We start from the raw sequence: 14,045 nt of genomic DNA on the forward strand, positions 1-14,045 counted from the left end.
ATACTACAGAATGATTAAATATTATGCATATTAAGTTAGGGGAATATTGTGCTGTCATTCCTAAGACTATGGTTTTTAATCTTTTTTTTTTTTTGAGGGAGTCATAGACCCCTTGAATCTTGTCAATGTCATGAACACTTGCCCCAGAAAACAAATATATCCCCAAAACTTACCAATAATTTTAAGTTGTTCATGGATCCTTTGAAGCCCTTTCATGAATTCTGGGTTTAGAATTCCTACCCTAAATGATAAACGCCAAAATCGGATGAAACCAGAAGAAGCAGGCATTCTAAGATATATGGAGGGGAAGGTAGACTAAGTGCTTAGGAGTGGCAGCAGCAAGAATGAAAAGTGAGTTTCTATAGCTTTATCTTACATGTGTTATCATCAGCTAACATATGTAATAATTAATGTTTCCAGGAATAATCCACTACTGAGGACCCAATGCCCCACAAAGTGAACCTTGGCCTCCCACAGAAGAACACTTTAAGGAGCTACCAACTCACCTTTGCTCTAGTGCAGTACCCATATTATGGGTGGTAAGAGGTACTATAAAACTAAGTAGGGTAAAGGGGATGGAAACTGGGGTTTTGTGTGTTTGTGCTATTTTATATAGTTATACAGAATGTCAAGGAAGTTGTCTCTGATAAGGTGATATTTGAGCAGGAATTTATAGAAATGGGGGATTAAACCATGTGAATATCCAGGACAGCCTTTCAGCCAAATGGAGCAGCAAATGGAAGGAGGCCAGTGAGCAGAGCGGAGTGAGTAATGAGAGAGGGAGCGTGGTGGGAAGTGAGGTCAGGAGGGAGTTGAGGTGTGTGTGTGTCAGGTCTCCCAGGGTTGGATTGAAAGAGTCAGAGGTAAGGGACAAGCAGAATCTGAGGGTACCAGACTCAGGATCATAAAATGCTGTTAGTAATGGGAAAACTGCTCCGTGAAACCCAGTGGGGGATGTTTTGTGATGATTAGCTGGATAATATAGAGAGGCTTACCGAGCCGGACCTTACCCAAGTAAGGGTTAACTAATGGACACTGTTCTGTGTGTGTGAGGGGGTGGGGATAGGGTGGAGTCAGAAACAGAAAGAACAATGGAGAAAATACTTAGGAAAGTGAATAGAAAACAGAAGACTAGGATATCTTAAATGGGAAGAGCTTAGAAATCAAGGAAAGGGAGAAGGATTAGGAAAGAGGGGGAGGGAGTAAGGAACTAATATTTGTCACATGGCCACAATTTGCCAGGATCCTTACATTTATATTTTAATTTTGTTTTAAAGCAGTACTACAAGATGAATGTTATTGTCCCCATCTTGCAGATAAGAAAATTTCAAGCCCAGAAAAGTTGAGTAACTCGATAAAGGTGATATGCTACTAGTAAATAGTAGGAGAGGATAACTTTATTATTTTGCCTTCAGTTCTTATTATTTTCTTATGTTGCTGTGTTGATTCATTCCTAATATTATATTTGGAGAAACAAAATGATGTTACAGGTAGGAAGACAACAGAAGGATGGCAAAGTGGCCGGCATGGTTAGAATTTTGTCCTGGGCAGTCAATCCTCAGTGTTGGACTACACACCTGGCCTTATAAAAAAGGCCACAAGGTGTCAGCGTCTTACTCGTTGGTTTGGGGGCCTCTCCTGCGCCTGTGGCCAACTGTTTCATTATAAAAATATTGAATAAAAAGTAATATATTGGGCTTCCCTGGTGGCGCAGTGGTTGAGAGTCTGCCTGCTAGTGCGGGGGACATGGGTTCGAGCCCTGGTCTGGGAGGATCCCACATGCCGCGGAGCGACTGGGCCCATGAGCCACAACTACTGAGCCTGCGCGTCTGGAGCCTGTGCTCCGCAGCAAGAGAGGCCGCGATAGTGAGAGGCCCGCGCACCGCGATGAAGAGTGGCCCCCGCTTGCCGCAACTGGAGAGGGCCCTCGCACAGGGACGGAGACCCAACACAGCCAAAAATAAATAAATAAAAATTAATTAAAAAAAAAAAAGTAATATATCACTTATAGATGATATTTAGAAACTGACCTATCTTAACCAGAAATACTTGTCGAGAAATAGTGTAAAAGTTCCTAAGTTCCCAGAAATACATCCATTGATAGGCATTGGGATCTTGACATTTGCCTCCAAGTGAGCAGGATAAAAGAAACCATTTCCAATGATGTGTGGGGTTATGCGACATGGTAGAATGTAGTGGTCAAGTTTCCACTGGGACGTCAGAGAGATCTGTGTTAAGATACTATCTCCCACCTTTAGCTACATGGTATTGTGCAATTTCTTCATCGGTAAATTCCCTACCTCTTAAGTTCATTGTGAATATTAAATAGCACATAAAGAGTTCTTCGTAAAGTGCCTGACACTTACCACTCAATAAATAGTAGCCATTATATAATATCTATCTATCTATCTATCTACCTACCTACCTATGGCAGAACTAGCATTACCCTAATACAATCATAGCTAATGGCTATAATACATTTATCTATGATTGCACATAATTTTTTAAAATATTTTTTCTTCTAGTTTTATTGGGATATAATTGACATATAGCACTGTATAAGTTTAAGGTGTACAGCATAATGATTTGACTTCCATACATCATGAAATGATGACCACAATAAATTTAGTGAGCATCCATCATCTCATAGGAATACAAAATAAAAGAAAAAAAGGATTTTTTCCCTTGTGATGAGAATGTTACCGAGCTAAACTCGGGTCTGCTCACCCATGTGCAGTAAAGCCAACCTCCAATCTACTGACACCGGGTTGTGGTGAAGGAAAGTGCAACTTTATTGTAAAGGTGCCAATACAAGGAGAACAGGTGGCTTGAGCTCAAAAAACCCCAAACTCCCTGAAGGGTTTCAGCAAAGCATGTTTAAGGGCAAGGTGAGGGAAGGGTGTCCTAGAGTATGTGATCAGCTCCTGCACAATTCTGATTGGGTGATAGTGAGGTAACAGGGTGGTGGCACGGGGGTTAACATTATCAATCCTTAGGCCTAAGGGCTATGTGCTCATGGTCATCAAGTAGTTAACACCTTCCATTTGGTGAGGGGTTTTCACATCTGTGAAACAACTCAGGAAACATGCATCAGATACTGTTATCTAGGTACTTCTGAGAGGAGCTAAAGCAGAGGATATGGGAGAGGGCTCTGCCCCCAGCAAAGCTCCATAGGGTCCTGCTTGGTTACAAGAACTCTTAGGATTTACTCTCTTAACAACTTTCATACATAATATATGGCAGTGTTCATTATATTAGTCGTGTTGTACATTACATATCTAGTAATTATCTAACTGGAAGTTTGTACCTTTTGACCACCTTCATCCAATTCCCCCTCCTCACATCCCCACCTCTGGTAACCACAAATCTGATCTCTTTTTCTAAGAGTTTGTTTGTTTGCTTTTGAAGTATAATTGACCTACACCACTATGTTAGTTCCTGGCACACATGTAGTGATTTGCTATCTCTATACATTACAAAATGATCACCACAGTAAGTGTAGTTACAATCTCTCACCATACAAAGATATCACATAATTATCGATCATATTCCCCACACTGTACATTTCATCCCTGTGACTCATTCTTTTTGTAACTGGAAGTTTGTACCTCTTAAACTCCTTCGCCTCTTTCACACATCTCCCTCCCTCCCTCCCATCTGGCAACCGCCTGTTTCTTCTCTGTATCTATGAGTCTGTTTCTGTTTTGTTATGTTCCTTCATTTGTTTTGGTTTTTAGATTCCACATACAAATAAAATAATACAGTGTTCGTCTTTGTCTGACTTATTTCACTTAGCATAATACCCTCTAGATCCATCCAAGTTGTCCCATATGGTAAGATTTCTCTTTTTAATGGCTGAGTAGTATCCCATTGTATATATATTCCACATCTTCTTTATTCATTCATCCATCATCACTCAGTTTGCTTTCATACTTGGCTATTGTAAATAGTGCAGCAATGAACATACGAGTACATATATCTTTTCAAATTAGTGTTTTCATATTCTTTGGATAAATACCCAGAAATGGGATTGCTGGATTGTATCATAGTTCTCTTTTCAATATTTTGAAGAACCTCCATACTGTTTTACATAGTGGGTACACCAGTTTACATTCCCACCAACAGTGCACAAGGATTCCCTTTTCTTCACATCCTCACCAACACTTATTTGTTGTCTCTTTGATAACAGATATTGCCATTCTGACAGGTGTGAGGTGATATTTCATTGTGTGTGCTTTTTTTCTTTTTAATTATTTTTGGCTGCGTCGGGTCTTAGTTGTGGCACTTGGGATCTTTGTTGAGGCATGAGGGATCTTTTCATTGTGGTGCGCAGGCTCTTCTTTGCGGCACACAGGCTTCTCTCTAGTTGTGGAGCACAGGCTCCTGGGTGCATGGGCTCTGTAGTTTGTGTCATGCAGGCTCTCTAGTTGAAGCTTGTGAGCTCAGTAGTTGTGGTGCTCGGGCTTAGTTGCCTTGCAGCATGTGGGATCTTCGTTCCCTGACCAGGGATCGAACCCACGTCCCCTGCATTGTAAGGTGGATTCTTTACCACTGGACCACCAGGGAAGTCCCTCACTGTGGTTTTGATTTGCATTTCCCTGATGATTTGTGATGTTGAGCATCGTTTTACCTGTTGGCCATTTGTATGTCTTCTTTGGCAATATGTCTGTTCAGGTCCTCTGCCCATTTTTAAAATCAGGTTGTTTGTTTTTATTGATGTTGAGTTATATGAGTTATTTGTATATTTTGGATATTAACCACTTATCAGATATATCATTTGCAAATATCTTCTTCTATTCAGTAGTCTGCCTTTGCTGACTAGTTACTGATAGTTTCCTTTGCTGTGAAAAGATTTTAATGTAGTCCTATTTATTAATTTTTTCTCTTATTTCCCTTCCATGAGGAGGCATATCTAAAAAATATTTCTACGATCGATATCAAAGATCATACTGCCTGTTTTCTTCTAGGAGTTTTATGGCTTCAGCTCTTACATTTTCGGTTTCTAATCCATTTTGAGTTTATTTTCGTATATGGTGTGAGAAAGTAGCACAATTTGATTCTTTTGCATATAGCTGTTTTCTGAATACCATTTATTGAAGAAGCTGTCTTTTCCCCATTGTATATTCTTGCCTCCTCTGTTGTAGATCAATTGCCCATATCAGTGTGGGTTTACTTCTGGGCTCTCTCTTCTGTTCCATTGATCTAGGTGTTTTTGTGCCAGTACCATACTGTTTTGATTACTGTAGCTTTGTAGTATAGTTTGAAATCAGAACGTGTGATACCTCCAGCTTTGTTCTTCTTTCTCAAGATTGTTTTAGCTATTCAGAGTCTTTTGTGTTTCCATACAAATTTTAGAACTATTTGTTCTAGTTCTGTGAAAAATGTTATTCATATTTTGATATGGATTGCATTGAATCTGTGGATGTTTGGGGGAGTATGGCAATTTTAGCAATATTAATTCTTCCAATCTGTGAGCACAGTGTATCTTTCCATTTGTTTGTCATCTTCAATTTCTTTTTATTTTCTTCCTGTTTTATTGAGATATAATGGACTTACAGCACTGTATAAATTTAAGGTGTACAGCATAATGATTTGATTTACATACATCATGAAATGATTACCACAGTGAGTTTAGTGAACATCCATCATCTCATATAGATACAAAATAAAAGAAAAAGAGAAAAATATTTTTTCTTTGTGATGAGAACTCTTAGGATTTACTCTCTTAACAACTTTCATACATAACATACAGCAGTGTTAATTATATTTATCATGTTGTACATTACATCCCTAGTACATATTTATCTTATAACTGGAAGTTTGGTCCTTTTGACTACCTTCATCCAAGTCCCCTCTCCCCAACCCCCACTTCTGGTTACCACAAATCTGATCTCTTTTTCTATAAGTTTATTTGTTTGTTTTTGAAGTATAATTGAACTACAACACTATGTTAGTTCCTGGCATACAATATAGTGATTCAATATTTCTATCCGTTTAATTAATTAATTAATTAATTTACTTATTGCCTGCATTGGGTCTTCATTGCTGCGTGCAGGCTTTCTTTAGTTGCAGCGAGCGGGGGCTACTCTTCGTTGCAGTGTGCGACCTTCTTATTGCGGTGGCTTCTCTTGTTGTGGAGCAGGGGTTCTAGGCATGTGGGCTTCAGTAGTTGCAGCACATGGGCTCTAGGGCACGCAGGCTTCAGTAGTTGTGGCTCGCGGGCTCTAGAGCACAGGCTCAGTAGTTGAGGTGCATGGGCTTAGTTACCCTGTGACATGTGGGATCTTCCCGGACCAGGGATTGAACCCATGTCCCCTGCATTGGCAGGCAGATTCTTAACCACTGCACCACCAGGGAACTCCCTCTCTCCATTTTAAAACAATCACCAAAAAGTCTAGTTATGATCTGTCACCATTCAAAGATATTACATAATTATTGACTATATTCTCCAGGCTTTACATTTCATACCTCTGACTAATTTATTTTGTAACTGGAATCTGTACCTCTTAATCTCCCTCACCTATTTCTCTCCTCTCCCTCCCCTCTCCCCTCTGGCAACCACCTGTTTGTCCTCTGTATCTATTAGTATGTTTCTGTTTTGTTCTGTTTGTTTATTTGTTTTGTTTTTTAGATTCCACATATAAGTGAAATCGTACAGTATTTGTCTTTCTTTTTTTTTAAGTTTAAAAAAAATTATTTTTGGCTGCATTGGGTTTTCATTGCTGCACGCGGGCTTTCTCTAGTTGCAGCAAGCGGGGGCTACTCTTTGTTGCGGTGCGTGGGCTTCTCACTGTGGTGGCTTCTCGTTGCAGAACATGGGCTCTAGGTGTGCGGGCTTCAGTAGTTGCAGCACGCAGGCTCAGTAGCTGTGGCTCGCGGGCTCTAGAGTGCAGGCTCAGTAGTTGTAGCGCACGGGCTTAGTTGCTCTGCGGCATGTCAGCTTTTCCTGGACCAGGGATTGAACCTATGTCCACTGCATTGGCAGGCAGATTCTTAACCACTGCACCACGAAGGAAGTCCAGTATTTGTCTTTCTGTGACTTATTTCACTTAGCCTCTAGGTCCATCCATGTTGTCACAGATGGTAAGATTTCATTCTTTTTTATGGCTGAGTAATATTCCACTGTATCTTTATCCATTCATCTACTGATGGGCACTTAGGTTTGCTTCCATATCTTGGCTATTGTAAATAATGCTGCAGTGAACATATGGGAGCATATATCTTTTCAAATTAGTGTTTTCATTTTCTTCAGATATACACCCAGAAGTGGAATTGCTGTATTATATGGTACTTCTATTTTTAATTTTTTGAGGAACCTCCATAATGTTTCCCATAGAGGCTGTACCAATTTACATTCCCATCAACAGTGCACAAGGGTTCCCTTTTCTCCACATCCTCACCAACACTTGTGATTTGTTGTCTTTTTGATAACAGATATTGCCATTCTGACAGGTGTGAGGTGATATTTTATTGTGGTTTTGATTTGCAATTCCCTGATGATTTGTGATGTTTTAATGTGCCTGTTGGCCATCTTTATGTCTTCTTTGGAAAAATTCCTATTCAAGTTCTCTGCCCATTTTTTAAGCAGGTTGTTTGTTTTTTAGATATTGAGTTGTATGAGTTGTTTGCATATTTTGGATATTAACCCCTTATCAGATAAATCATTTGCAAATATCTTCTCCCATTCAGTAGGCTGCTTTTTGTTTTGTTTATAGTTTCCTTTGTTGCGCAAAAGCTTTTCAGTTTGATGTATTCACATTTGTTTATTTGTTGTTTCCCTTACCTGAAGAGACATATCCAAAAAGATATTACTAAGACTGATGTCACAGAGCATACCTCCTATGTTTTCTTCTAGAAGTTTTATGGTTTCAGGTCTTACATTTATGTCTTTAATCCATTTTGAATTATTTTTGTGCATGGGGTGAGAAAGTAGAGACTGCATCAAATTTAAAAACTTCTTTAAGGTAAAAGGAACAATCACAAGAATGAAAAGGCAATCTATGGAATGTGAAAATATTTGCAAACCATTTATCTGATAAGGGGTTAATATCCCAAATGCACAAGAAACTCCTACAACTTGGTAGCAGAAAAACAAATAACCCGATTGAAAAATGGGACAAGACTTAAAAAATATATTTCTCCAAAGAAGACATATATATGGCCACCAGGTATATGAAAAGGTGCTCAACATCACTAACCATCAGGGAAATGCAAATCAAAACCACAATGAGATAATCACCTCACATCTGTTAAGATGGCTATTGAAAAACAAACAAACAAAAGATTACGGGACTTCCCTGGCCGTCCAGTGGTTGAGACTCTGCACTTCCAATGCAGGGGATGCAGGTTTGATCCCTGGTTGGGGAACTAAGATTCCACATGCCACATGGTATGGCCAAAAACTTAAAAAAAAAAAAACACAAAAAACCCAAAAGATTAGTGTTCGTGAGGATGTGCAGAAACCGAAACCCTTGTACACTGTTGCTGGGAATTTAAATGATTCAGCTACTATGGAAAATAGTTTGGAGATTCCTCAAAAAATTAAAAATAAAACTACCATATTATCCAGCAATTCCACTTCTGGGTATATATCCAGAAGAATTAAAATCAAGATGTCGAGGAGATGTTAGCACTCTCATATTCATTGCAGCATTATTCACAGTAGCCAAGATATGAAAACAACCCAAATGTTCATCAACAGGTGAATGGACAATGAAAATGTGGTGTATACATAGAATGGAGTATTATTCAGCCTTAAAAAAGATGGAAAGCCTACCATTTTGACAACATGGATGAACCTGGAGGACATTATTCTAAGTGAAATAAACCAGTATTATAAGGACAAATACTGTATGAGTCCCCTTACATGAGGTATCTAGAATAGTCAAACTCACAGAAGCAGAGAATAGAATGGTGGTTGCCAGGGGCTGGGGGAAGGGGAAAATGAGGAGTTGTTCAATGAGTAAAAGTTTCAGTTATGCTAGATGAATAAATTCTAGTGACCTGTTGTACAACATAGTACCCACAGTTAACAGCACAGTGTTGTGCATTTTAAAATGTTAAGAGGGTAGATCTCATGTTAAGCATTCTTACCACACACACACACAAAATAATGGGATGCAAGGAAACTTCTAGAGATGATGGACATGTTTATTACCTTTATTGTGGTGGTGATATCATGGTGTATGCATATGTCCAAACTCATCAAATTGAATACATTAAATATGTACCTTTTTTGGTGTATCAATTATACTTCAATAAAGCTGTTTTTTTTTTTAAGTCTGCTGTCTGGAGTCCCAGCCCCACAAGTTCTGACTTAGCTGGTCTGGGGTACAGCATGGTCATTAGAATTTTTATAAGCATTCTAGATGATTCTAATATGTAGGTAGGGAGAGAAATACTTCTCTAGACTAATATCTCACTTCACAGATGGGAAAGAGAGGCTCAGAGAAGGTGAGAGTGACTTGTCTGGTGAAATGAGATCAAGAACTCAAACTGAGGTCTCCTGACTCCTAGTCCTGGGTTCTGTCTAGCACATAACGTGCCTCAGGCTCACTTCTTATGCTTCCACACAAACACTCAGTCCCAGTCAAATTGTCTCATGTTATATTCCCTGAACATACCAGGTCCATCCCTGTGTCAAATCCACAGCAGTACAAGCTGCCATTGGAGTGCTTATTATGTGCCCAAACTGAGCAAACCAAATTACATGTGTTACCTCTAATCCATACATCAAGCTTTCAGGGAAAGCATGAGTATCCCCATTGTTAGAGGAGGAACCTGATGTCAGAGACTCTAAGAGACTAGTTGCAATACTGGCTAGTGAGGAGAAGCAAGAATTTTTTTTTTAAGATTTTTTGATGTTGACCATTTTTAAAGTCTTTATGGAATTTGTTACAATATTGCTTCTGTTTTATGTTTTGCTTTTTTGGCTGTGAGGTATGTGGGATCTTAGCTCCCCGACCAGGGGTCAAACCTGCACACCCTACATTAGAAGGCGAAGTCGTAACCACTGGACCACCAGGGAAGTCCTGGAGAAGCAAGAATTTAACAAAGTTCTGTTGGACTCCAAAGCCCAGGCTCTTGAGCTACACTCACTGCCATCTGTTCCTACCCTGCCTTACCTTCCTGAGTTATTTCTCCATTAGAACCAGCTCTAGTTTCAAACGCTCCCTGAAAGCTCTTCCACCCCATCTTTTTATTTACTCAATTTTCATGGCACTGATCACCCACATTAGCTGTTTGGGTGAGTCCATCTCACATGGTAACTTATTTTGTCATGTATATGACCTGTTTCCTTCTCCTTGAGTCTGGGAAGAACAAGGAGCTTCCTCTGACTATGTTTCTGTCCTGGTCCTGTAGCTGTGTCAAGATATGGTGCTATTGCAAGATCATAATACTTAGTTTTTTCCTGAGACTCCTCCCCTGGGAATATCTGGAGACAGGGAGAGCCTATAGGCCCAAATGGAGTTGAAAATTTGAACTAAGAAGGAATAGAGCTTTCCTTGGGCTCAGATTTGTAATAATATTTATAAGTAAGCCTCTAGGTGTCAGTAGAAAGCCTAGTTTTGATAGAGTGAGTCTCAAATGAAATCAAAATCCCAGGCTAGAAGGACTTTTTCTCATGTCAATCATCAACCTAAAGCTAGAATTCCCTCTCCAACATAACAACAACCATAGCAACATTCCTTCCAGCCTAGGGTCTGGTGATGAGGAACCCACTGTTTCTGAGGCAGCCTCTTCAGTGTTTGGACAGCTTTATTAGAATGCTCTTCTTGATTTTGTGAAACTCTGCCTCCTCTAGCTTTCACAACACATGCACTGCATCTGGGCCTGGGCATGTGAGAGGCCTGCTGTGGCTGAGTCAGGCCTTCCACACAAGATTGATTACTCAAGGATGTTGGTGGCATCAGTGGGAGCCCCACTGCTCTGGGCTATCCTGCCCATCAGCCCCTCCCTTATGACCTAAGCATTTTTGACCCTCAGAACATCGGGGAAGGAAGGAAGGAAGCAACACACCTCTGGCAGACTGCTGTCCTCTCAGACCCAGGGATGAAGAGGGTGACTCTTTACAGCAGAGTCCAAAGACCTGGAGAATATGTGTCTTGCTCAAAGAAGCCTCCTTTTCACTTCTGTTCTTCCCAAGGGCTCCTGTCCAATAGCCAGATTGTTGCTTAGTGAAACCCAATTTTTCTGCTCAAAAAATAAATAGGACTGCCACTGTGTTTTCTGGTCCCAATTGTATTTTTTAGTAATGTATAGAACAAACACAGTATCTCTTCCTCTAGGAATCTGAAGATGGAAATTAAGCCATCCATCCCTCCATCCATCCATTTATCCAACTATCCAACCATTAATCATATCTTTACTGGGAGCCTACCATGTGCCAGGCACTGAGTTTCCTAGTAAACAGACAATAAGTGGCAAATGGTATTACTGTATTAATGACCTGATGATTAACTTAGTCAAAGGTAGATCCACTTTTATATGGTGGATTTCTGAGAAGGGAATGGAGAGATAAGGGAACTAGCACATACTGAATATGGACTGCCTACCAGGCAAGGTGTTAGGTGCTTGCTTTACTTGCCATATATTGTTTAAGTCTTACCACCATCTCATGATGTGTGTTATCTACATCTCCATTTTAAAAAGAAAGAAGCTGAGGCTTAGAGAGCCTAAATAAGTTGACCAAGGACACATAACTAGTAAGCAGTGGAGCTGGACTCTGGTTACAGACCTCGCCATCATGCTGTGGGCATCACATGAAAATCCCTAGGACAGCTGAAGGCACATCATGGTCCCTTCATGTAGTGTGTCTGGAATGAATACTGCTTTAAATCAAGCTTTTTTTCAAGCTGTCTAACCAAAACCCCTCATTTTCTCTATTGTATTTTTACTTTCATTTTATTTTATTTTATTTTATTTTTATTTTTATTTTTTTTCATTTTATTTTATTTTTGGCCGCACTGCATGGCTTGCGGGATCTTAGTTCCCCAGCCAGGGATTGAACCCACACCCTTGGCAGTGAAAACATGGGGTCCTAAACACTGGACTGCTAGGGAATTCCCTCTGTTGTATTCTAAATTTTAAGTTTATAAGGTGATTTCTTTGTTGTTATTTTCTATAGAAGTCAAATTTCCTGTCAATGCTTTTCCATCATAAATTTGGACACATGACAAAGCATATGAAAATCAATAGCAGTAATTTGGGTATTCATCAGTTTGTTTTTCCTCTAGAATTAGTTCTGTACTATATTTACTTTAATTGATAAATTGCTGTGATAATATCAAAGAAAATTTTCAAGAAAATAAAGTAGGGGGGACCTACAACATGGCGGAGGAGCAAGACGTGGAGATCACCTTCCTCCCCACGAATACGTCAAAAATACATCTACATGTGGAACAGCTCGTACAGAACACCTACTGAACGCTGGCAGAAGACCTCAGACTTTGAAAAAGAAGGCAGAGCACCACCTAAACGAGCTCCAGAGACGGGTGCGAGCACGGCTATCAGCTCGGACCCCAGAGACGGGCATGAAATGCTAACGCTGCTGCTGCAGCCACCAAGAATCCTGTGTGCAAGCACAGGTCACTATCCACACCCACCTGGGAGCCTGTGCAGCCCGCCACTGCCAGGGTCCCATGATCCAGAGACAAGTTCCTTGGGAGAACGCATGGTGTGCCTCAGGCTGTTGCAATATCACGCCGGGCCTCTGCTGCTGCAGGCTCGCCCTGCACTCCAATTATAACTTCCGTACCCCTCCCTCCCCCCAGGCCTGAATAATCAAGAGCCCCCTAATCAGCCACTGCTTTAACCCCGTCCTGTCTGGGTGAGAACAGATGCCTGAAGGCAACCTACATGCAGAGGCGGGGCCAAATCCAAAGCTGAACCCCAGGAGCTGTGCAAACAGAGAAGAGAAAGGGAAATCTCTCCCAGCAGCCTCAGGAGTAGTGGATTAAATCTCCACAATCAACTTGATGTACCCTGCATCTGTGGAATACCTGAATAGACAATGAATCATCCCAAAACTGAGGCAGTGGACTTTGGGAGCAACTGTAGACTTGGGGTTTGCTGTCTGCAACTGATTTGTTTCTGATTTTTGTTTTACTTAGTAAAGTTTTTAGTGCCTGTTATCATTGGTGGATTTGTTTATTGGTTTTGTTGCACTCTTCTTTTTATTATTTTTATTTTTATTTTAATATATTTTTTTGCTTATTATTAAAAACATTTTTTTTCTTTCTTTTTTCTCAATTTTCTTCTGAGCTGTATGGCTGAAAGGGTCTTGGCGCTACGGCCTGGTGTCAGGCCTGAGCCTCTGAGGTGGGAGAGCCAAGTTCAGGATGCTGGTCCACCAGAGACCTCCCAGCCCCATGTAATATCAATTGACGGGAGCTCTCCCAGAGATCTCCATCTCAACGCTAAGACCCAGCTCCACCCAATGGTCAGGAAGCTCCAGTGCTGGATGCCCCATGCCAAACAACTAGCAAGACAGGAACACAACCCCACCCATTAGCAGGCTGCCTAAAATCATAATAAGTTCACAGACACCCCAAAACACACCACCGGACACAGCCCTGCCCACCAGAAAGACAATATCCAGCCCCACCCACCAGAACACAGGCACCAGTCCCCTACACCAGAAGCCTACACAAGCCACTGAACAAAACTCACCCACTGGGGGCAGACACCAAAAACAACGGGAACTATGAACTTGCAGCCTGTGAAAAGGAGACCCAAACACAGTAAGTTAAGCAAAATGAGAAGACAAAGAAACACACAGCAGATGAAAGAGCAAGGCAAAAACCCACCAAACCAAACAAATGAAGAGGAAATAGGCAGTCTACCTGAAAAAGAACTCAGAGTAACGATAGTAAAGATGATCCAAAATCTTGGAAATAGAATGGAGAAAATACAAGAAACGTTTAACAAGGACCTAGAAGAACTAAAGAGCAAACAAACAATGATGAACAACACAATAAATGAAATTAAAAATTCTCTAGAAGGAATCAATAGCAGAATAACTGAGGCAGAAGAACGGATAAGTG

General features: G+C 40.6%; 1 long non-coding RNA gene across 4 annotated transcripts in view; it reads left to right on the top strand.

The window, feature by feature from the left end:
- LOC133100145 (uncharacterized) overlaps nt 1-14,045 on the top strand; it is an 83,342-nt gene that overhangs the window by 13,356 nt on the left and 55,941 nt on the right. For 3 of the 4 annotated variants that reach the window (XR_009702396.1, XR_009702398.1, XR_009702397.1), the window contains exon 3: nt 421-546. This is a non-coding gene — a long non-coding RNA (uncharacterized LOC133100145). The remainder of the gene's footprint in view (nt 1-420; nt 547-14,045) is intronic. The other variant, XR_009702399.1, reaches the window with a different exon arrangement.

Source organism: Eubalaena glacialis, chromosome 10 (genome assembly GCF_028564815.1).
Source record: "Eubalaena glacialis isolate mEubGla1 chromosome 10, mEubGla1.1.hap2.+ XY, whole genome shotgun sequence".
Taxonomy (NCBI): Eukaryota; Metazoa; Chordata; class Mammalia; order Artiodactyla; family Balaenidae; genus Eubalaena; species Eubalaena glacialis.